Below are 24,043 nucleotides of genomic sequence, written 5' to 3'. Positions count from 1 at the left end.
GTTGGCTTTGTTGGTTGCAGTTTGCCAGTATTCATTCAGACTACCCTTGACAGGGGGCTGTTGCTCAACACAAGGGTGTTTTTTTTTTTTTTTTTATTTTTATTTCTGTTTGTTTGCTTTTGTTTTGTTTTATTCTGATATTTTGATTACTTACTCTCAAATCATACAGGACATATCGCACAGTAATTATATATGCATATTTGTATATACGTCGGTTATAGAGTGGTTATAGAAGGGCTGTAGCAGTTTGAGGAGGCCCGATGAAGAGGCAGAGCAACAGTGCCTTTGACCACGTGGCTCAGCCTGAGTAAAGGCTGTCTGCACGAGCTGGATGGTGACGACCAGAGTTCCATGCGGGAACCAATGTGAAGGCAGAGAGAGAGAACAAGTGACTCCAAAAAGTTGTCCTCTGGCCGTCACACAATCACTAAGACATGTAACACCCTCCCATCCACATGTTCATGTGCACAAACACAAAACAACAACAATAGTAATAACAATAGTGATAAAGTATTTTCTTGAAGATTTGTGAGTCAGCTAAGTATATGCAGTAAGACTTTGTTTCAAAAATCAAAAACAAAGGTAAAAAAACAACAAAAAGCCAAGGGATAAAAACATTTCATCTGACAGTGTAATGCCTACTAGTTAGTGTTAGGAAACAGGAAGGGCATTTGGTTATGATTTTATCCATACCTTCACTGACTTATTCATGTACCAAAATTACTCTTCTAATGCCCAGTGTAATAGCTTGCATTCAAAGAATACATGTTGGCTTGAATTATTCATGTGTGTATTCTTTCATTGATTCATCAATATTTATGGGGCAGCCTGTTCAGGTTCCATACCATGTTAAGTCCTCTTGGCAATGGTGATCAGTGTGGATCCAGCCTACATCCACTTGGTCCTTAAAAGAGCTGATATATTTTAGAGTTTTGCCTCTGATTGGTAGCAGTCCCAATTGTTAAACCATCTAGTGAATGAGCCATTTAATGAGTCTCAATCCTGGCTTTACTTTAGAATCACCTCAGCTGCTACTTAAAAATACTGCTTCTGGGCCCAAACTCCAAGCCAATTAAATGGAAACCTGCAGAGGTGAAACTCAGGCAAAGGTACCTTTAAAAACCCTCTGAGATCCATGAGACAAAATCCTAGACTGAGAATTACTAAACAACTCCTTACACTCCAGGCATGTCATGATTTGGGTGGAACTGTTTTCTGTTGACATCCATCCCTTGAAGTCTAATCCTACGGTGTCACTGAATGTTATTTGAGTCAGAAATGAAGTCCTTGTGGACACAATTAAGAATTATGTAGAATGGGGAACAAAATACCCATGGAAGAAGTTACAGAGACAAAGTTTGGAGCTGAGACAGAAGGAAGGACCATACAGACACTGCCCCACCCGGGGATCCATCCCATTTACAACCAGAAAACCAAGACACTATTGCATATGCCAGAAAGATTTTGCTGACAGGACCCTGATATAGCTGTCTCTTGTGAGGCTATGCCAGTGCCTGGCAAATATAGAAGTGGATGCTCACATTCATCTATTGGATGGAACACAGGGCCCCCAATGGAGAAGCTAGAGAAAGAACTTAAGGAGCTAAAGGGGTTGGCAACCCTATAGGAGGATCAACAATATGATCTAACCAGTACCCCACAGAACTGTGTCTCCAGTTGCATCGTTGGCCATCAATGGGAGGAGAGGCCCTTGGTCATGCGAAGATCATATGCCCCAGTATAGGGGAATGCCAGGGCCAGGAAGTGGGAGTGGGTGGGTTGGGGAGCAGGGTGGGGGGGAGGGTATAGGGGACTTTCGGGAGAGCATTTGAAATGTAAATGAAGAAAATATCTAACTTAAAAAAAAAGAAAAGAAAAAACCAGAGGGAGGTGAATAATGGAAGCTGGGAACACACACACACACACACACACACACACACACACACACACACACACACAAAGAATTAGGCCATTAGAGGGCTAGTTCAACAGTTGAGTCAGCAAAGTGCCTGCCTTGCTATTCCCCCAGGTCCCATGTTTAAATTAAACAACAACAACAACAACAAACAAACAAACAGCCCCAGCCAGGTGTGGTAGCCTGTGCTTCTGATCCCAGAGTTGGGGAGCTAGAGATAGAGAGACCTTTGGGGCTCACTGACCAGGCAGTATAGCTTACTTGGTAAGAGAGGGAGGGAGGAAGGGAGATCAAGAGAGAGATCAAGAGAGAGAGAGAGAGAGATCAAGAGAGAGAGAGAGAGAAAATGCTTGAGGAACAGCAGCTAAAGTTATCCTTTTGCCTCCACATGCATATATTTCCCCTACTCCTCACAAATTAGATCATTACAATGCACCCCCATGGGGTTCTTACTATGTAGACCAAGTATCAGTAAAGGACTATTGAGAAAATCTCCTGATCCAGAGAACAGACTCTGTGCCCTAGGTAGGGACCTAACATTCTACTTGGGCAGGGTCAATAACTTGGCCCAGAGATCATGTCTAGAAGGCAGGCTGACCTTGAGCCATGCTAGAGAGACAGGCAGATGACCTGTCTAATGAGGTTCTGCCCTTCTCTGAATCCCTACCCCAGCAGAGTAGCTTACAGGGCCCCGGATGGCCTGTTTAGTGAATCTGTCTGCTTTTCTAAACTATGCAGAAAGTTTAACTTTCTCTTTTCTTCTTTCTACCTCTTTTCTAAGCACGTTTTCCCTAACACTTTGGGTCATCCCAAATTTTGGGTTTCCTGTGCTCTAAAGTTCCCCTCCCTATGTGTCTGACCTCATGCCCCTGTAAAAGGATGGCTTTCCCGGCTTCTCCTTGTCTTCCTCCCAGACAGCTTCTCAGAATCACAAATGGCCTGTTTTGGGAGATTTTCTCTTTAAACTCAAATACAATTGCCCTTGTATTCAGTCCATCTTTTCCCTCTATGATTCCCACTAAGAACTCCAGGAGAGGACCCTGATTTCCCTTGCATCATCAACTGGCCTTCAACTTGGGCCAATTCTCCTGCCTGAGCGCCATTCAATCTTATACAATGTATATAAAGGAACCCTCCACATAGACTTGAGTTTCAGTATGAAGGCAGACACCAGGGTGAAGCTTCCCCAGGCCACGAGCAGCAAATAAGCAGGTGAACCACTGTGGTGGCAGTGGTGGTGGTGGTAGTGGAGGTGGTGGTGGTGGTGGTGGTGGTGGTGGTAGTGATGGTAGTGGTCCTTGGACCCTTAGAGGGCACATACTCTATCTATACCTTCTCCTCAGGATTGCTGTCTCCAGAAGAGTGAGACAATTCTCATATTTTTAAAATGTCCAGTAGGTAGCACAACTTCGTAGTCATTGCCCTAGTACACAATGCCATCAGCATCTTGGAGAGTTCATTAAACATTTTTGGATGCCTTCTCCTTTTCCCTCATGAAGACAGGCCAGCCCCAGCTGGAAACCCCAGTGGAAAGCACGGCACCCATAGGGTTGCTATCTTTAGTGAGAGTCAGAGCATTGACGTGGGAATGATCAACCCACCTGAAGGTAGGCCTTACAGTCTGGCTCTCTGAGAATAATCAATGCGCTGTAAGTCTGTAATTTCACTCACTGGGCCAAGCTGGGGCCCGCAGCAGCTGCTTCAAGCAGATCGATAAAAGTGCTGGAAGACACTTGTCTCTGTGGCTCTTTCAATTCTGTTTCCACATTTGATTTGTGCCAACAACACTCAACTGCGCCTCTTTAAGGCACTGTTTTAATAAATTCAATTTACAATTACTTTCAATAGGAGAAGTTTAAGAGTTTAGTTTTAATGCCCCAGGAGCTGTAAAATCAACCGGGGGTTCAGCTGCCCAGCCCAAGGAAATCATTATGCAAAGGCTTCTACAGTGAGGCTAAGCTTGGTTTCTTTTGGCCAGGGACTTCTACCATGGGCTGACTTCCCCTACAGTATCTGCTTTCTAATTTCCCAAACAACACAAATTCAAGCTCTATCCCCCAATTACCAGGGATTGCTGGGTAAACTGGAGCAGCTTTGAAGGCAGTAATCCCGTCAGTGACCCTGCTCATCAGATGTGGGTCCAGGCGGCAGACTCCTTCCACGGCTTGCTCTGATCCATCCTTCACATCCACTAATTTTTATTTTTAAAGTTTAACTTCAACTTTTTTGTTATTTATTGGTGGGGTGGGGGATTTTCTCTGTTACACTAAGGCATGTGCATCACACGCTTGGATCCTATTTCCTTTTTTTCCCCAGTAATATCACTCCTGATCACTCCTGGTGGTCTTTCTTCTCAAATACCCTCTCTGACTTCAAACTCTTTTTTTTTTTTTTTTCCTTTTTTTGAGATGAGGCCTCTTTTAGCCCAGGCTGGTCTTGAACTTGAGATTCTCCTGCCACCATAACTCCTGTGATGGACTGTAAGAAAGCACTACCATATATGGTTCATCCACTAGTGTAGAACAAACTTAGGTCTTCATGCACTCGAGGCAAGCATTGAGCTATGTCCCTAGATGCCCCTGAATTGAAAGCACTTTTTAAATTCTTGTTTAAACTAGATAGCACCAGAACTGGAAGTGGCTGAGTCCTAGAACAGGAAGAGACATTTCTCAAAAGAACAAGCAGAGGGACACCTGAAGGAATGACACCTAAAGTTGTTTCTGGACACACACACACACACACACCCCACACACCATATACACACACTAACACTATATCAATTTGGCCTCATGATGAAAATTGTGACAGTGGGTGACAGGCTAAAGGGACAGAATTACTTTGTGTTAGTACTATACAGATCTGATTCAGGACCTCAAACAATAGAGCCCCCCCTCCCCCCAAACAATCCAACAGACTTTTGGGTGTGTCATATTTGGGGAATACCGATTTCATATCTTATACAGTCGTATCACCTATGTGTATTTCTTCTGCCTCCTAACATTCTCTGCATACTACAGACACTCAGTAAATGGTACATGGTTTATGTCCTGACATATAGGTACTTTCTTTGCTGCACTTGGGGGAAACTGTTTTCAGACACATCACTGGGCATGCAGGGATTCTCCAAAGACTTTCTGTACACCATTTCAAGGAAATGGAAGTAGATTCTGGAATAAATAATATTGATTTTAATTCAGACATTTAAATCTGTTTTGTTTATTGCCTTTGCAATTGAAGAATTGATCTGAACAAGGCAGTCATAGCAAGAATAGATTGCTTTTATTGAATTCACAGTGACCTGATTAAAAAACATAGTTGTTATGAGAAAAATAATCTTACTTCCTATTTTATTACAGATTTCCCCCCCACACAAATTTATTGTTTTAATATAGTAAATAAGGGAGACGATGAATTTTGTTTATTGTTCTGTGAACTGGTTTGAGGGCAGCTGGAAAACACTTTCTTAGAATATTTCTTTTTTATTCAAATGATCACAAAGGCTCGGTGTGAGGTGTGTGTTTGTGTGTGTGTGTGTTTGCTACAGGCCACTGTCTAGTGTTTTTCTCAGTCACTTTTCTGTAAGATAGGGTCACTCACTCAGTGTATAACTGAGATTTTAGTCAGACTGGGTGGTAGTGAGGTCTAGGCGTCCTTTGTCTCCATCTTCCCTGAGCACTAAGGTTACAGACATGAACTACCATGGCTGGCTTTTTATGTGGATGCTGGGGACTTGAACTCAGGTCCTCCTGCTTGGGTGGCAAACTCTTTATTGAGTAAGCCATCTCCCTAGTTTCTGCAAAGCTTATTCTGGGTAAGAGTGTGTTTCTCTTCCTCTGGTACTTTTCTGTTGACTTAGCAACGGCCTGATGGTCAGGTAAGTCATGCTGATCTTGATTCAGATTTTTATTTCCTGAAAATATGTCAAAGAGAGAACCACAGTGCTAGTCATTTCTTTTGTTAAAATGTAACAGAACGACAAAATTTGATTTAGAAAATTTTCTAGAACGCAGAGGGAATAAAGAAGAAAAATTACTTGCTGTTCTAAACTTTTATCTCAAATGTTAAGATGTAACATCCACTGTTTAATTAGATTTTGAATTTTCCTATTTGAAGTCAGGAGATGAATAGAGTCATATCAGTTTTCTGGCAATCCCTTTGCTCTCCGAACTGCTATTGTTTGATCTGAAATCAAATGCAGGTTGTGTGTGGATAGCATACAGCTTTTTTTTGACATTGCTGTTTGAAATCCCAGGGACAGATTGCATAGCAAGAGGACTGCCCCCAAGTGAGAACTTAATTTACACTCTGTTTCTTTGTTACCTGATTCTTTCTTTTAACAATCCTTTAAAAAATATTTTATTTTAAATTATGTAGATGTGTGTCTGTATGGAGATATGTGCATGTAAGTGCAGGGGCCAGAAGAGGGCACTGTATTCCCTAGAGCTGCAGTTACAGGTGACTATGAGCTGCTCAGTTTGTGTGCTGGTAATCTACCGCTGGTTCTTTGTAGTAGCTAGCACTAGACCGTCTTAACCGTTGAGCTGTCTCTCCAGCCCCTTCTCTTATTAATTCTAAGTAGCAATGCCTCATTTTGAATGGTTCCTTGTGTTTTATTACACAAACACACCTTAGCAAGTAATTATCCAGTCACTTTTCTCTAGTGGCTATTGCTAGATAGTGCAATTGTCTTCAGTGTTTTACTTTCATAAAATACTACAGAGAAAATGGCATTTTTTTACGTCAGGAAATTTGATCAATTGCTTTATAAAGGCTAATTTGCAGGCACCAACTTCACAGAAGGAAAGTGTATACCAGTTCGTATTTTCAACCAGATGGATAAGCTACCCTGTGCCTGCCAGTACCCAGTCAAGAGTGATGAGCCCTGAGGCCACGGCATCCCCCTGTCTCATCCTCCTGAGCCCTGGAGTCATAGGCATACATTCCTCAGCCCTTTGCAGCTATCAGAACGCTTGTAGACAGACACATACACACTCACGACTGTATTCTAAGACACTGGAAACTTTAACTGTAAGTAGGGATGACCTCTCTGGAACTGGAGTAAGGAAAGGGTTAGCAGCAGGGAGGATGCTCTTGTATATTTCACTTACTGTTTAATTTTTAATCTTTTTCCTTAAGATTTGCTACTTTGAATTTTAAAAAGAATGAATTAAACATCATAAATTAGTATAGGCATTTCGGAAAACAGTATGGAGTTTGCTTTGTGAAAAGAAAAATGATGTACTAGCTGGCTGGCTGGCTTATGCCTATCATCCCATAACTCCTGAGGTAGAGGTGAGGTCGCTGTGTGGTCATGTCAGCCTGGGGTGTAGAGTGAGGTCAGGCCCAGCCAGGGATACATCCAAAGACTGTCTCAAAACAATAACAACAACAATAAATAAAAGACACTGGCCTCTCTACTGCTAGGAGAGACATCTGCAGTCCTGCGTTGATTACAGGTCTGTTCACAATAACCTAGATATGAGATCAACCCCAAAGCTTTCGTCAGTAGGTGATGGATAAAAAAATGTGGTGTGTGCACGTGATGGTTTTCAGAAAACTTCTATCTCAGGGAGGAGAAAATAAAGGAGAACTTTCATGCTTACACCTCCTGATATGGAAAGAAACAAGACTGGGACTTGGTCCTATTCTTATCTGTCAAGGTCCTTAGCTGGAAGCTGTAACTACTGATGGTTGGTAGGTAGGGTTCCCATAGAGGAGGGAGCTATACACCAGTAGATAGTTAATTTCTATGCCACAGGCTATCCAGTGATTAACAAAGTAACAAGTGATTATTTTTTTCCTGTGAAAATCAAGATTAATGTGTCTTAAACACTTCACTTTGTTATATGCCAGCATCAGATTTTCACTGGATCGTACACGACCATGCTTGACCACACTGAGATTCAACATTACGCAGAGTATGAACACTTATGAAAAATGGCATGATTTATTTTGAGAAACCAATCCCAAATATTTGAAAACATGAGCTGAATTAATTCATCAAGAATACCAATACGCTGATAAAGCAGGGGCAATTTCACTTCAATTATAATCTTTAAGCTATAGCCACAGAAAAGTGACTTATTAAAGCAGCCATATGTGTGATTAATGGGTTGGCAGTGGTACTAATTACTCATCAGAATTCAAGGTCTAAAATGCCTTAAGACGTGAGAATAGAATAGAGTGATTTTTATTAAAAGGGTTGGCTGGGTCCCAAGGTCTAGAATGGGTTTATATTCAGAGCCATAGGATGTGATTTTTAACTAAAAAGACGGGGAATTTGTGTTAAGAATGTTGAACATGGTTCTAACAGGGAGATCCTTATTCAATCAAGGGTTGTCACTTTGAGATTAAATGGCCATGTTCCCACTTGCCTTATACATATTTTAAAATTTAAATTTATTTATTTAGGGATATCCAGTCATCTACAGGTAAAGGTTCCCTCTCCCTTCCCCTGCCCCCCTCTCCCCTTTTCTCCTCTCCCATCCCCTCCCTTCCCCTCGATAGACCACCATATTAACTGCATGGAAACCGTTTTACACTGGTGGTCCATGTGTCTGTTTAAGGACAAAAACCCAAAGTTGAGAATTCACATATCTAATTGAACCCCAGACTAGTGGTATTAATCATCATTAGAAGACAAACAGTGCATGTAAGGATAGCTTTCTTATGTATTAGAGATATTTTCTCCATCATTACCACTGAACACTATAACTTGGCTTGAGGATAGAGATATGGTTAGGGGAAAACATGGCACAGGGAGAGGGTAGGAGGGTTGTTGGTAAAGTGGAGTTCAGAAACCAATCATCATCTGTCTGAAAATAGCATGGTTATCTTTAATGTGGGATACCCCAACCAAAGTGTCAACTAAAAGTTCCACATAAGTAACGCAAACACCAATAGTTCTATCTTCTTTCTTCCCTCTCTCCCTTCTTTCCCTCTCCCTCACTCCATCTCTGTCTCTGTCTGTCTGTCTCTATTACACACACACACACACACACACACACACACACACACATACACACATGCCAGGGAGCTTGTTGTATGAGGTCATAATGAATAGGAGTAGGGGGCAGCGATCTTCAAGCCAGGAGGAAAAGCTTTGTCAGAAGCCCACCCTGTTTGCACCTTGATCTTGAACTTCTGGTGTCTAGAATTCTGAGAAAATAAATGGTCTCTGTTTTAGTTCTTTTGGTAATAAAAACATCCCCCAAAGACTAATATTCTTAATGTGAAAGCTTGGGGTTTACCCTGTGTAGGGTACACTTGATTGTTGAATTCACAGGCTTACGTCATTTGCCAAATGATTGGCTCTTCTTTGTTTGTTTTTTTCAAGTCAGGGTTTCGCTGTATAGAGTTGGCTATCCTGTAACTCACTGTGTCGATCAGGCTGGGTTCAAACTCACAGAGATCCGCCTGTCTCTGCCTTCCCAATGCTGGGATTAAAGGGGTATACCAGTGCTATGCAGCCACCTCTACCACCACCTCCATCACCTCCACCACCTCCACCACCACCTCCATCACCTCCACCACCTCCACCTCAACCATCACCTCTACTACCACCACCTCCAGGCTATGACTACCTTTTCAGCCATTATTTTTGAGGCTGGCTTTGTTTCTCTTCTCCTTCTGAGGTTCCCATGACATGAATGTCAGTGCCTGTGCTCTAGTCTCATGGGTTCCTGAAGCTTCATTTATTTACTTTCTTTTAAATCTGGGCTTCTTTCTGTCCAGATCAAGAACTTGCTATTTTCGCACCTCCCAGGTTTTTTGTTTGTTTGTTTGTTTGTTTTTGCTTATTTAGTTTCAGTTGTTTCCCCATTCCGATTTTGAGCCCCAACACTCAGGCTTCCTCTTGTGGTTACTGTATTTTTAATTTTTAAAATTGTATTTTACTATTCTATTCCTTTCCCCCCCTTTTAATTAGGTATTTACTTCATTTACATTTCCAATGCTATCCCAAAAGTCCCCCACACGCTCCCTCACCCACTCCCCCACCCACTCACTCCCACTTCTTGGCCCTGGCGTTCTCCTGTACTGAGGCATATAAAGTTTGCACGACCAATGGGCCTCTCTTTCCACTGATGGCCGACTAGGCCATCTTCTGATACATATGCAGCTAGAGACACGAGCTCCTGGGGGTACTGGTTAGTTCATATTGTTGTTCCTTTTAAAAATACTTCAATCTGTCTGCCTGTCTGTCTGTCTGTGCAGGTGTCACGGTGTTTAAGTGAGGTCAGATCCACTGTGTGGACTGGGATGGAATTCCCGTGGTCATGTTTGGTGGCAAGAGCCTTTCCTTTCTGAGCCATTTTCCTGGCCCCACTGTTATACTTGTTTGGAAAGCGATTCTTGGTTGAAGTGATATTTTTCTTTTACTTTAAAAATATTCTTAGTTAACAGGCATGATGGCACACATATTTACGCCCAGTACTCAGTCAGTAGGGAGAATATTCTTAATTGAAAATTGAAGCATTTTGTCATGGCTTCTTATAAACTTTTTTGTAGGATACTTCTGACACCCATGCCAAACTCCGTCAAATACAGTGCTGACATTTAAAAATTTCTTAGAATATTCAAATTGCAATATCCTCAGATCTTAGTGTGAAGATTTGTGATAGAAAGCCAAACCTTTGAGTTCAGAGAAGACTCTCAACTTTGCTTAACCTTTATTTTAGTCATCATCCCTCCATACCACTGAGCAAGGTAGGAGTTCCCACTTTCCCTTAGTCTTTTATGGGGCAGGGCAGGGGACTGGCTGACTGGCCTGTTACTGTTCAAAGCCCCAGGCACTCCTGTGCCTTCTGACACCATCAGTGTCTGCTTTGTTAAAGCTTTGTGACTGACCATGAGCTAAGCACATTGCTGCAGACCAGGGAGGGCTGCCACCACCGCTTCCACCATCACCACCAACAACAGCATCCCCCCCACTACTACCACCACCCACCACTACCACCACCACCATCACTACAACCACCACCATTAACGCCCCCACCATCTCCCCCACTACTACCACCACCACCATCACCCACCACCACTACCACCATTTATGCCCCCACCACTATCACCACCATCACCATAACACCCCCTCCACTATTCCCCACCAGCCCCCCACTACCACCACCACCACCACCATTACCATCACTACCATGACCACCCCTTTGTCTGCTTTGTGGTTGTAGCAGAATACATCTTCTCTACAAGTCTTGTGTTGTGCTAGGCTCTTCATTTGTTGCCATTTGGCAAGAGCAAAATTTGGAGGAGACTTTTATCGATACCTAGTAGTATTTTGCTGGCCTCCTTAGTAAAAAGTCTACACAGCAGAGGTAAATGCCAACAAGTCCAAATCAAACATCCCCCTGTGGCGTCTGGGATCTCAAGGCCCCTAAGTTGTAATGTTGTTGTCCTCCTGTTCAGTCTCCTTAGGTTTGTTCTGAGTCTAGTGCCTATATGGGTGTCCAACCTTGGCTCAGGATAGCTATGAATGTGGCCCAAAACAAATTTGTAAACTTACCTAAAACATCATGAGATTGTGCGTGTGTGTGTGTGTGTGTGTGTGTGTGTTTCAGTGTACTGCTGCAATGTCAAAGGTCAACCTGACTGAGTCTGTGATTGTACTTTGCAGGCCAACTTGGAGTAAAGCAAACAAAGAAACAAACAAAAGCCCTCAATTTCATTTTCCTGAAAATGGAAGCACCTATAATTGTAATGATTTTTAATTTATTTCCACGTAGATTCTGGCTTTTATCTGTTAGACACAAAACCCACACAGCTTTTCATTTCATATACATCACCCAAGTGAAGAGAGCCCCAGAGACCTGGGTTAAGCTGCCTGTGGCAGTGGATTGGCATTCTCAGTCTCCTCAAGGGACTTGCTGACAAACAAGCCAGGGCTGCCTTTATACTGCTGCATTTAAACCTTTGCCTTTTGCATAGTTTTATATGTTAAGCACCTTGTTAACATACTGCTAGAAACTCATTTCTTTGGGAATTAAAATCTTTCTATGGACATTAACTCGAGAAAAAGCAGAAACGAGCACTATAAAATCTGTAGACTTTATAACCAAGCACCAACTAATTACTCCAGTGGCTGGAAATGCTTGCTCTTCCTAACCAGTGTTATGCTCTTCTTCAGAGGGAACAAAACCTTCTGCTAAGAAATGTTCCTTGTCTTGCCTCATTAGAGAAAATTAAATGTTTCTTTATCCGAGTTTTTCTAGAGGAATCACAACAATTATTAAGCAAAAAAATTTACTCATGAAATTGAATATCATAGCTTAAGTCAATGAATAGTTTTTGAGATGTATAGGTACCTGATGTACAGGTACCCGATGGATAGGTACCTGATGTATAGGTACCCGATGGATAGGTACCTGATGTATAGGTACCCGATGGATAGGTACCTATCTGGGGCTGATCATACCAGCAGGGAATCCCACAGGGGATCATTTGACTCAATAATTCCTTTGTTCCTTCCCCTCCCTCCCTCCCTCCCTCCCTCCCTCCCTCCCTCCCTCCCTCCCTCCCTCCCTCCCTCCCTCCTCTCCCCATTTTCTTTTCAGGCAGTGTCTCATACAGCCTAGCTGACCCTCTGTATCCACCTCCCCTTTCTGAGATTACAGGAACATACCACCACACTCAGCTCAATGTCTCTCTCTAACCCCTAATCTTTTTCAGTGTGGAACCGTCCAGGCCATGCTCAGTTTTCTTACTCCTTACAGTTCTTGTCCTAGGAGATCCTATTCCATTAACCACACCTTTATTTTAGTCCTGGCCTAGCCTATCATTCCTTTCCCTTTCAAGCTTGTTTCAGAAGTCTGACATGACTGCTTCTTATACAAACATGAGTGCAAAGACATACAGCCAATAATGAGATTGTGGTAAGATATTTGTATTAACAATGGAAAAACAGACAGGATCACTGGTCTTCCAACAGAGAATGTCTTTTTCCCTAATGCCATAGCATTGTTATTTATTTATTTATTTTAACTTAGAATGTTAGAAGTATGAGTGGTATGCCTGAGTGCATGCCTGCGCAGCACTTGTGTGCCTGTTGCCTGAGGACGAGAAGAGGGTGTCAGACCCCCTGGAACAGAGTTACAGGTGGTTGTGCGCTCCCATGTAGGACTTGAACCTGGGTCCTCTGGGAAAGTAGCCAGTGCTTCTACAGAGCTTACCACTGAGCCGTGATGGAGCACTGGGTTTTAAGAAAGGTTTTGTCAGTATGTCAGCATATTAATGTATGCCAATTACCTTTAAACAGTTTTAAAATGTATCTATAATCTCATTTGTTTAGAATTATTTTTTTATTAGGTATTTTCCTCATTTACATTTCCAATGCTATCCAAAAAGTCCCCAATACACTCCTACCCCACTCCCCTACCCACCCACTCCCACTTTTTGGCCCTGGCGTTCCCCTGTACTGGGGCATATAAAGTTTGCAAGTCCAATGGGCCTCTCTTTCCAGTGATGGCTGACTAGGCCATCTTTTGATACATATGCAGCTAGAGTCAAGAGCTCTGGGGTACTGGTTAGTTCATAATGTTGTTCCACCTATAGGGTTACAGATCCCTTTAGCTCCTTGGGTACTTTCTCTAGCTCCTCCATTAGGGGCCCTGTGATCCATCCAATAGCTGACTGTAAGCATCCACTTCTGAGTTTGCTAGGCCCTGGCATTGTCTCACAAGAGACAGCTATATCTGGGTCCTTTCAGCAAAATCTTGCTAGTGAATGCAGTGGTGTCAGCGTTTGGAAGCTGATTATGGGATGGATCCCTGGATATGGCAGTCTTTAGATGGTCCATCCTTTCGTTACAGCTCCAAACTTTATCTCTGTAACTCTTTCCATGGGTGTTTTGTTCCCAATTCTAAGAAGGGGCACAGTGTCCACACTTTGGTCTTCGTTCTTCCTGAGTTTCATGCGTTTAACAAATTGTATCTTATATCTTGGGTATCCTAAGTGTCTGGGCTAATATCCACTTATCAGTGAGTACATATTGTGTGAGTTCCTTTGTGATTGTGTTATCTCACTCAGGATGATGCCCTCCAGGTCCAAACATTTGCCTAGGAATTTCATAAATTCATTCTTTTTAATAGCTGAGTAGTACTCCATTGTGTAATTGTACCACATTTTCTGTATCCATTCCTCTGTTGAGGGGCATCTGGGTTCTTTCCAGCTTCTGGCTATTATAAATAAGGCTGCTATGAACATAGTGGGGCATGTGTCCTTACCGGTTGGAATATCTTCTGGATATATGCCCAGGAGAAGTATTGCTGGATCCTCTGGTAGTATTATGTCCAATTTTCTGAGAAACCGCCAAACTGATTTTCAGAGTGGTTGTACAAGCTTGCAATCCCACGAACAATGAAGGAATGTTCCTCTTTCTCCACATCCTGGCCAGCATCTGCTGTCACCTGAATTTTTGATCTTAGCCATTCTGACTGGTGTGAGGTGGAATCTCAGGGTTGTTTTGATTTGCATTTCCCTGATGATTAAGGATGTTGAACATTTTTTCAGGTGCTTCTCTGCCATTCGGTATTCCTCAGGTGAGAATTCTTTGTTCAGTTCTGAGCCCCATTTTTAATGGGGTTATTTGATTTTCTGGAGTCCACCTTCTTGAGTTCTTTATATATATTGGATATTAGTCCCCTATCTGATTTAGGATAGGTAAAGATCCTTTCCCAATCTGTTGGTGGTCTTTTTGTCTTATTGACAGTGTCTTTTGCCTTGCCAAAGCTTTGCAACTTTATGAGGTCCCATTTATCGATTCTCTTATCTTACAGCACAAGCCATTGCTGTTTCTATTCAGGAATTTTTCCTCTGTACCCATATCTTCGAGGCTTTTCCCTACTTTCTCCTCTATAAGTTTCAGTGTCTCTGGTTTTATGTGGAGTTCCTTAATCCACTTATATTTGACCTTAGTACAAGGAGATAGGAATGGATCAATTCGCATTCTTCTACATGATAACCACCAGTTGTGCCAGCACTATTTGTTGAAAATGCTGTCTTTTTTCCACTGGATGGTTTTTGCTCCCTTGTCAAAGATCAAGTGACCATAGGTGTGTGGGTTCGTCTCAGGGACTTCAATTCTGTTCCATTGGTCTACTTGTCTGTCGTTATACCAGTACCATGCAGTTTTTATCACAATTGCTCTGTAGTAGAGCTTTAGGTCAGGCATGGTGATTCCACCAGAGGTACTTTTATCCTTGAGAAGAGTTTTTGCTATCCTAGGTTTTTTGTTATTCCAGATGAATTTGCAGATTGCACTTTCTAATTCGTTGAAGAATGGAGTTGGAATTTTGATGGAAGTTGCATTGAAACTGTAGATTGCTTTTGGCAAGATAGCCATTTTTACAATGTTGATCCTGCCAATTCAAGAGCATGGGAGATCTTTCCATCTTCTGAGATCTTCTTTAATTTCTTTGCTCAGAGACTTGAAGTTTTTATCATACAGATCTTTCACTTTCTTATTTAGAGTCATGCCAAATATTTTATATTATTTGTGACTATTGAGAAGGGTGTTGTTTCCCTAATTTCTTTCTCAGCCTGTTTATTCTTTGTGTAGAGAAAGGCCATTGATTTGTTTGAGTTAATTTTATATCCAGCTACTTCACCAAAGCTGTTTATCAGGTTTAGGAGTTCTCTGCTGGAATTCTAAGGGTCACTTATATATACTCTCATATCATCTGCAAAAAGTGATATTTTGACTTCATCTTTTCCAATTTGTATCCCCTTGATCTCCTTTTGTTGTCGAATTGCTCTGGCTAGGACTTCAAGTACAATGTTGAATAGGTAGGGAGAGAATGGACAGCTTTGTCTAGTCCCTGATTTTAGTGGGATTTCTTCCAGCTTCTCACCATTTACTTTGATGTTGGCTACTGGTTTGCTGTAGATTGCTTTTACCATGTTTAGGTAGGGTCCTTGAATTCCTGATCTTTCCAAGACTTTTATCATGAATGGGTGTTGGATTTTGTCAAATGCTTTCTCAGCCTCTAACGAGATGATCATGTGGTTTTTGTCTTTGAGTTCGTTTATATAATGGATTACATTGATGGATTTCCGTATATTGAACCATCCTTGCATCTCTGGGATGAAATCCACTTGGTCAGGATGGATGATTCTTTTGATGTGTTCTTGGATTCGGTTAGTGAGAACTTTATTGAGGATTTTTGCATCAATATTCATAAGGGAATTTGGTCTGAAGTTCTCTATCTTTGTTGGGTCTTTTTGTGGTTTAGGTATCAGAGTAATTGTGGCTTCATAGAATGAGTTGGGTAGAGTACCTTCTGCTTCTATTTTGTGGAATAGTTTGTGAAGAACGTGGATTGGATCTTCTTTGAAGGTCTGATAGAACTCTGAAATAAACCCATCTGGTCCTGGGCTTTTTTTTTTGGTTGGGAGACTATTAATGACTGCTTCTATTTCCTTAGGGGATATGGGACTGTTTAGATCATTAACCTGATCTTGATTTAACTTTGGTACCTGGTATCTGTCTAGAAACTTGTCCATTTCATCCAGGTTCTCCAGTTTTTTTGAGTATAGCCTTTTGTAGAAGGATCTGATGGTGTTTTGGATTTCTTCAGGATCTGTTGTTATGTCTCCCTTTTCATTTCTAATTTTGTTAATTAGAATGCTTTCCCTGTGCCCTCTAGTGAGTCTGGCTAAGGGTTTGTCTATCTTGTTGATTTTCTCAAAGAACCAGCTCCTCAATTGGTTGATTCTTTGAATAATTCTTCTTGTTTCCACTTGGTTGATTTCACCCCTGAGTTTGATTATTTCCTGCCTTCTACTCCTCGTGGGTGAATTTGCTTCCTTTTGTTCTAGAGGTTTTAGGTGTGTTGTCAAGCTGCTAGTGTGTGCTCTCTCTAGTTTCTTTTTGAAGGCACTCAGAGCTATGAGTTTTCCTCTTAGAAATGCTTTCAGTGTGTCCCATAAGTTTGGGTATGTTGTGGCTTCATTTTCATTAAACTCCAAAAAGTCCTTAATTTCTTTTTTTATTCCTTCCTTGACCAAGGTATCTTTGAGAAGAGTGTTGTTTAGTTTCCACGTCTGTGTTGGCTTTCTATTATTTATTTTGTTATTGAAGATCAGCCTTAGTCCATGGTGATCTGATAGAATGCATGGGACAATTTCAATATTTTTGTATATGTTGAGGCTTGTTTTGTGACCAATTATGTGGTCAGTTTTGGAGAAGGTACCGTGAGGTGCTGATAAGAATGTATATTCTTTTGTTTTAGGATAAAATGTTCTGTAGATATCTGCCAGATCCATTTGATTCATAATTTCTGTTAGTTTCACTCTGTCACTGTTTAGTTTTTGTTTCCATGATCTGTCCATTCGTGAAAGTGTTGTGTTGAAGTCTCCCACTATCATTGTGTGAGGTGCAATGTGTGCTTTGAGCTTTACTAAAGTATCTTTAATGAATGTGGATGCCCTTTTATTTGGAGCATAGATATTCAGAAATGATAGTTCTTCTTGGAGGATTTTACCTTTGATGAGTATGAAGTGCCCTTCCTTGTCTTTTTTGATGACTTTGGGTTGGAAGTCGATTTTATTAGATATTAGGATGGCTACTCCAGCTTGTTTCTTCCTACCATTTGCTTGGAAAATTGTTTTCCAGCCTTTCATTCTGAGGTAGTGTCTATCTTTTTCTCTGAGATGAATTTCCTGTAAGCAGCAAAATATTGGGTCCTGTTTATGTAGCCAGTCTGTTAGTCTATGTCTTTTTATTGAGGAGTTGAGATCATTGATATTAAGAGATATTAAGGAAAAGTAATTGTTGCTTCCTTTTATTTTTGTTGTTAGATTTGGCATTGTGTTCTTGTGGCTCTCTTCTTTTAGGTTTGTTGAGGGATTACCTTCTTGTTTTTAATAGGACGTGGTTTCCTTCCTTGTATTGGTTTTTTTCTGTTATTATCCTTTGAAGGGATGGATTCATGGAAAGATAATGTGTTAATTTGGCTTTGTCGTGGAATACTTTGGTTTCTCCATCTATGGTATTTGAGAGTTTGGCTGGGCATAGTAGTCTGGGTTGGAATTTGTGTTCTCTTGGTTTCTGTATAACATCTGTCCAGGCCCTTCTGGCTTTCATATTCTCTAGTGAAAAATCTGGTGTAATTCTGATAGGCTTGCCTTTATATGTTACTTGACCTTTATCCCTTACTGCTTTTAGTATTCTATCTTTATTTAGTGCATTTGTTGTTCTGATTATTATGTGTTGGGAAGAATTTCTTTTCTGGTCCAGTCTATTTGGAGTTCTGTAGGCTTCTTGTAATTTCATGGGCATCTCTTTCTTTAGGTTTTGGAAGTTTTCTTCTATAATTTTGTTGAAGATATGTGCCGGTCCTTTGAGTTGAAAATCTTCATTCTCATCTACTCCTATTATCCGTAGATTTTGTCTTCTCATTGTGTCCTGTATTTCTTGGATGTTTTGAGTTAGGATCTTTTTGGATTTTGTATTTTCTTTGATTGTTGTGCCGATGTTCTCTCTGGAGTCTTCTGCACCTGAGATTCTCTCTTCCATCTCTTGTATTCTGTTGCTGATGCTTGCATCTATGGTTCCAAATTTCTTTCCTAGGGTTTCTATCTCCAGCGTTGCCTCAATTTGGGTTTTCTTTTTTGTGTCTACTTCCCTTTTTAGGTCTTGGATGGTTTTATTCAATTCCATCACCTGTTTGGTCTGGTTTTCCTGCAATTCTTTAAGGGATTTTTGTGCTTCCTCTTTAATCTCTTCTACCTATTTAGCAGTGTTCTTCTGCAATTCTTTATGGGATTTTTGTGCTTCCTCTTTAATGTCTTCTATCTGTTTAGCAGTGTTCTCCTGTATTTCTTTAAGTGTGTTATTAAAGTCCTTCTTGATGTCCTCTACTGTCATCATGAGATATGCTTTTAGATCCGGGTCTAGCTTTTCGGGTGTGTTGGGGTGCCCTGGACTGGGCAAAGTGGGAGTGCTGGGTTCTAATGATGGTGAGTGGTCTTGGTTTCTGTTAGTAAGATTCTTATGTTTACCTTTCGCCATCAGGTAATCTCTAGAGTTAGTTGTTATAGTTGTCTCTGTTTAGAGATTGTTCTTCTGGTGATTCTGTTACCCTCTATCAGCAGACCTGGGAGACAGGATCTCTCCTCTGAGTTTCAGTGGTCAGAGCACTCTCTACAGGCAAGCTCTCCTCTTACAGGGAAGGTGCACAGATATCTGGTGTTTGGACCTCCTCCTGGCCGAAGATGAAGGCCCAAAACAGGACCTTTCCCAGAAGCTGTGTTGCTTTGGCGGGTCACAGAAGCTGTCAGCTTGTGTGCTGCACACTCTCACCTGTGCAGACTATGTTCAGTGGAGTCCCGGAACCAAGATGGCTACTGCCATTCTAGAGGCAAAAGCCTCCCAGGCCGGGTGGACACCTTTCCTCTAGCCTGGAGGGTGGCTGGATGTCTGGGGTCCAAAAAGGGTGCTGCCTCAGTAGCTCTGTGGCTTCCGCCTGTCCCAGAAGCTGTCAGCTTTTGTGGTGCACACTCTCACTTGTGCAGACTAAGTTCAGAGGAGTCCCAGAACCAAGATGGCTCCTGCCGATCCTGAGGCAAAGGGCTCTCGGGCCGGGTGGATACCTGTCCTCTAGCCTGGAGGGTGGCCGGATGTCTAGGGCCCGAAAGGGGAGCTGCCTCAAAGGCTCTGTGGCTCCTGCCTGTCCCACAAGCTGTCAGGTTCTTTGGTGCACATTCTCACCTGTGTAGACTAAGTTCCTAAGTTCGATGGAGTCCCGGAACCAAGATGGCTCCCACAGATCCTGAGGCCAAGGGCTCCAGGGCCGGGCGGAGACCTGTCCTATAATCTCCTTTTAAATTTCTTTTTCAATTTCCTTTTATATTTTTATAATGTCTTTGGGGTAGGGGTGGGAAGACAAATTGAAGAAATAGACTGAAATCAAGAAAAGAGGAATTGAAGTTTGTTTGAAATGGAATACAATTAAATGAACAAACAAACAGCAAAGAAAACCCAATCTAACAGGTGAAAACACACAGTAGTGTTCTTAAATCCAAATCTTCAGAGAATTCTGGAATTCCATTCACCTGGTATAGCATCCAAAGAGCAGCTTGGTGAATCCTGGGTACTGTAATAAAATTAGCTAACGCTATACAGCATGAATTGATATTTGTTGTTGTAAAGTAAGTGGACTCTTCAGTTTGATAGTGAGAGAGAGTTAATTACAAAGCCCCAAACCACAAAGGAAAACAAGACTTGGGCACTTTGTGATTGAAATCAGGACTCTGTCTTGCTGGCCCTTGACTTTTTTGTAAGCAGCACTTGCATCTCCTAAGAATAGAAACTCTCGGGGATGAGCAGCCTTTCCCGGTAATCCTAGGCCTGGGTATTGCCTCTGCTCCAGACTGTCAAGCAGAGTCCTCAGCTCTGGGCCAATCAGCTCAGGACCAAGTTCCCACTTGATGTCTGACTTCTGATGTGGATTTCATTTAAATCGAGACTGCTGCAGGTCTTTTTTTTTTTTTTTTTCCCTCAAAGGACATTACAGAGGAACCGTTAAAGCCTTCAGAATGGTGTGGTCATTACTAACAAGAATGCAGAATGAAGTCAGAAAGAATCAGTCCAGTGGATGCTGGTGCTTCCCTGGCTTACTGTGGCTTCCACTTTTTATAACTATGTTCCCTATGGAAAAATGGGTTTCCTGTTCCTTGCAGCTGACTTACAAGTGACCTGTGGAAATGCAGTCCATGCGCCGCACATACTTACTTCTAATACTTAGCAGACACCTTGTTGGATTTTAATTATGTAGAATCACTCTGCCTTGTTTGGTCAAGTAACCCGATGTTTTCTTAGAGCAAGTCACACAGCAGGTATGACCAGGGGCTGAGTCAACCGTGGTAAGTATAGATGATCTAGAGATGGTCAGGTCTCATTCAAGTCTCTTCTGTGCAGAGGTGGGGAGGTCCAGAAACCTGCTCTGAGAGTAGCTTAACTATGAAGTGCCGTGATGTAAAGTGGAAGATTCTGAAAGGTAAGCAGCATTCACCCAATGGATTCGGATGAGCCTTTTATCTACTTAACTGGTTTTGCTTTGGGGGAGGGCAAGGTTTCAGTTTCAGTTAGCCTAGGATAACCCTGAGCTCATTGTAGCTGAAACTGATCTTCCTGCCTCCACAGCCAGAGTTCTGGGGTTACAAGCATGAACCACCATGCCTTGTTCAGGAAATTCTCCTTAGAAAAGACAACTCTCACAGGAGAGTATCCCATGGCGGTCAACGTAGCAGGGTCCGTATCTACCACCTTTGTTGTCTGTACTTTTGTGATGTGCAGAATTTATGTCAATGTTACTAAAAACATTTCAATCTTTTGAAGATCACTAGTTCATTAATTTAGAATATAACTGCACAGGATTCCAAAAGGTGAAATCAGCTAGCCCATAGGCTCTGCTAGGGTGTGTGTATCCTGTGAAACTTACATTGAAATAGAATTCCCATTTCGGGTCAAATGAGGGGGGACTGTGAAGGAATGCTGGTGATGACTCCATTTAGAGATTGATGACCGCTGGACTCAGGGGCAGTAACAGTAGAGGCTTTGTTATATGAGTGAGTACCATGGCTTGCTCACTCTGCCTCCCAAGGTGCTCCATGGAATGTTCTGATCGATTGAGCTGGGAAGCCCTGGACACACCAGGCAGATGTGGCACTGCTGTGCTCTTGGACCTCCAGAATCATGCCCTAAAACAGTAACCATAAAAACAAAACAAAACAAAAAACAAAACAAAAAACCTGTCTGTGTTAATTAATCACAGAAAGAGAACATGGTATATGAGAAGCCCTAAAATCCAAGCTTAAGGATGCTCTTTCACCTCGTTTAGTTACAAAGGTATTTATATATGGCAGTAGCTTGAGGTCTCATTACAGCTGCTGAGTCTGCCTTCAGAGGCTGAAAAGAGAGTTAGTATTTTGTTCTGGCAAAATACACGAGGTAAACTACTCAAAAATAAAATACCCCTTTATTTATTTGTTTGTTTGTTTATTTTTGTGGGCATGTATCAAGTATCTCCCTCTCCCCATCTCCCTTTCCTCCCTCTCCTCTCCTTCTTCTCCCTTTCCCTCTCCCCTCCCTCACCCGTCTTTTTGTGTGCAGGCCAGAGGGTAATGTGAGGTGTCTCTCTTAGTCATTCTTCACCTATCTTTCGAGACAGTTTCTCCCCCTGAACTTGGTACTTACTAATTATGGTGGGTGGCTAGAATGTAAATTTTGAGAAATTGTCTCTCTTCTCTCCCCAACACTATCTATAGTCACATATGAAAATAACCCCTTTGGGCTTTTTATGTGGATACTGGGGATCTGAACTAAAATCCCTATATTTCTGCAGCAGGGGCTTTACTGATTGGGCCATTTCCCCAGCTAATGAAGTGTTGATTTTGACATGTGTCTATCCATGACCACTTGATTTGTGGTGAGGCACAAAGGTAAGGTGACTCCCAATTGTCTTCCAAGTCATCCTTAGCCATTGTATATTTAAGACGCCTCTCCTCTATGGTGTCCTGATAGGCCTAAATAATGAGAGCTAGGAGAAAATGTCCCCTTGCCATGATATCACTGTTAAAACCTAGGAGTTACTACTGAGTATTTGTTGAATGGTTGGACAAGGAATGTGAGCCCATCACTGAACACATGCTTAGGGACCAGAGACTTTTGTTCTTTTCGAAAATGATGTGAGAAGTCAGTTTAAAAAAAATCCCTCAACAAATGATTATCGAATAACTATGTAACAGATTTAGAGAACTCAGTGACATCACAATGGGTTGAGTCTTCTCTGAGTCATAACTGGGGGAAGGGAGGGTTTTTCAGGCTCCTGACTTTACGGCATCAGGTTAGTAGCCTACAGACGAGGGCCAGGTTGTGGCTCACAGGGTTTGTTGCTAGGGTGGGATTATTGATCAGTTCATAGGCAATGTTCCTTTTGTCTATCTCGCACTGTTGTCCAGCTGATTCCTGAAAGGACAGAGAGAGACAAGGACTGGCTGAGTCGCCTGAAGAGGGGGTCAGTCTGAACACATGAAGATAGGGGTGGGGGCATCCCTAAGTGGAATGCTCCTATTAGGAGGTCTGAGAATAGATGGGAATAGAGAGGGGAGAAGGAACCACAGACAGCTGGAAAACTGAGTAGTTCTTGGAGATAGGAATGAAGCTTGCGTGGAGAGAAGCCAGATTTCCTCTGGGATGTAGTGAATTTGAGGCGCTGCAATGGACATCTGGAAATTAGAGTAATGGCTTATAAAGGAAGCATGCCCATGGCATACAGATTTCTTATCCTAAAAATTTCAAACATTTTTGATATCTATATTTTTCTAACAAAGTTTAAGACACATCAGTCCTGTCTGTTTTCTTTTATTTCTTGTTCTTCCTCTTCCTCCTTTTCTTCTTCCTTCCACAAGCAGGAGAAGTCCTACTTGTGAACCAATGGATTTAATTAACATCATATATTTAATTAATATATGAAGGGTTATTTTTCAAGCACTCACAACTTAGTGGTGGCTACACCACTGAGGACAATCCCCTGACCCTCTAGAACATCCATCACACATTATTTCAGTGCCCCCCCCCCACTTACCCACACATGTCTCCTTATCTACAAAATACTGATCCCACTTCACCGCTCAAGGTAAGGATACACGTGACATTTCAGATTCTGGAGCTGTGACATCACCGGTGACCTCATTGCTATGTAATTTGCCTTTCACAGAGCCTGAAATTGTCTCTCTGTTTGTGAACATAAGGCTTTTCGAGGGATTTTCAATCATTTCAGGTTCTTTTTGTTTCTCACCAAGGACACAAGCTTTGTTCTTCTGCACTGGGCCCAAACCGTAACGGTATTCATTCCCATTTGGATATGATAGATACCCTCTCAGGAATTAAACTCGTTTCTGCGCTGTGTACTTGAGATCTGGAGAGGCAAACTCCCATCTATCTCTTCCAATTCACACTTCGTGCCTCGAAGCAGGCGGCAGATAACCTCCTTGTGAACTCTGCCTCTGGATGTTTATCCACAGCCTCTAAGTAATACAGATTTATTCTGTTAATACGCAGACCATTTTTTGCAGATAATATCGAGAGCAAACATTTTATTACTGATTTCTTGTAAATTA

At 41.9% G+C, this 24,043-nt stretch overlaps 1 long non-coding RNA gene across 1 annotated transcript in view; it reads left to right on the top strand.

The window, feature by feature from the left end:
• Nucleotides 1–22,721: 22,721 nt before the first annotated feature.
• The window catches only part of LOC110296840 (uncharacterized), a 117,641-nt gene continuing 116,319 nt past the window's right edge, over nucleotides 22,722–24,043 (top strand). Inside the window, exon 1 of the long non-coding RNA XR_002378218.1 lies at nucleotides 22,722–22,767. This is a non-coding gene — a long non-coding RNA (uncharacterized LOC110296840). The remainder of the gene's footprint in view (nucleotides 22,768–24,043) is intronic.

Source organism: Mus caroli, unplaced genomic scaffold (genome assembly GCF_978045245.1).
Source record: "Mus caroli unplaced genomic scaffold, Mus_caroli_1 scaffold_7, whole genome shotgun sequence".
Lineage (NCBI taxonomy): Eukaryota > Metazoa > Chordata > Mammalia > Rodentia > Muridae > Mus > Mus caroli.
Note: the sequence above shows the minus strand (reverse complement) of the source record. Positions and strands in the feature narration are given on the sequence as shown.